The sequence below is a fragment of the Tamandua tetradactyla genome, chromosome 2, assembly GCF_023851605.1.
Source record: "Tamandua tetradactyla isolate mTamTet1 chromosome 2, mTamTet1.pri, whole genome shotgun sequence".
Taxonomy (NCBI): domain Eukaryota; kingdom Metazoa; phylum Chordata; class Mammalia; order Pilosa; family Myrmecophagidae; genus Tamandua; species Tamandua tetradactyla.
Window position 1 is genome coordinate 131,851,895 of NC_135328.1, and position 520 is coordinate 131,852,414.

A 520-nucleotide genomic window follows, 5' to 3' on the forward strand; every position below is an offset into this window, starting at 1 on the left:
GATGGGAGGAGGGGTGAGACCCTCCGCAGGCCCAATGGACGGCCTCCTGCCTTGCAGCTACGGCCGCTGCCTCCACTCCTCCTCCTGCTCTGTCCGTCCCTCCTGCCTGCCTGCTTGCTGGTGTAGCCCCCCTGTCCTCCAGCCTTCCCGGGCTCCGTGCGGTCCTCACATCCGGGACGGAGAAGTCACCCCCTCTTCGCTCTCCGAGCTCGGCCGGGACCGCCGCACCACCACTGCCTTCGGTCTAACCACGCGGTGTCTGGCCGCGCAGCCAGCTCCGCGGCCCCCACGCCCCCTACCGCGTCTCCCACCCCCTGTGCTGCCGACGGGCTCGGCGGGCGGTTGAGGGGACCCCGGGTGTGCGCGCCGTCTGCGGGCGCCCCGGAGATTTCCTGTTGCCTTAGTCTCTCCCCAGCTTTTCTAACCTCCCAGCTGAGGCCCGCCCATTCCTCTGCTCAGGTGGGGGTCCGGCAGACCTATCAGGCTGCCGGGCACAAGTTCCTCCTCCCCCTGCCTCTGG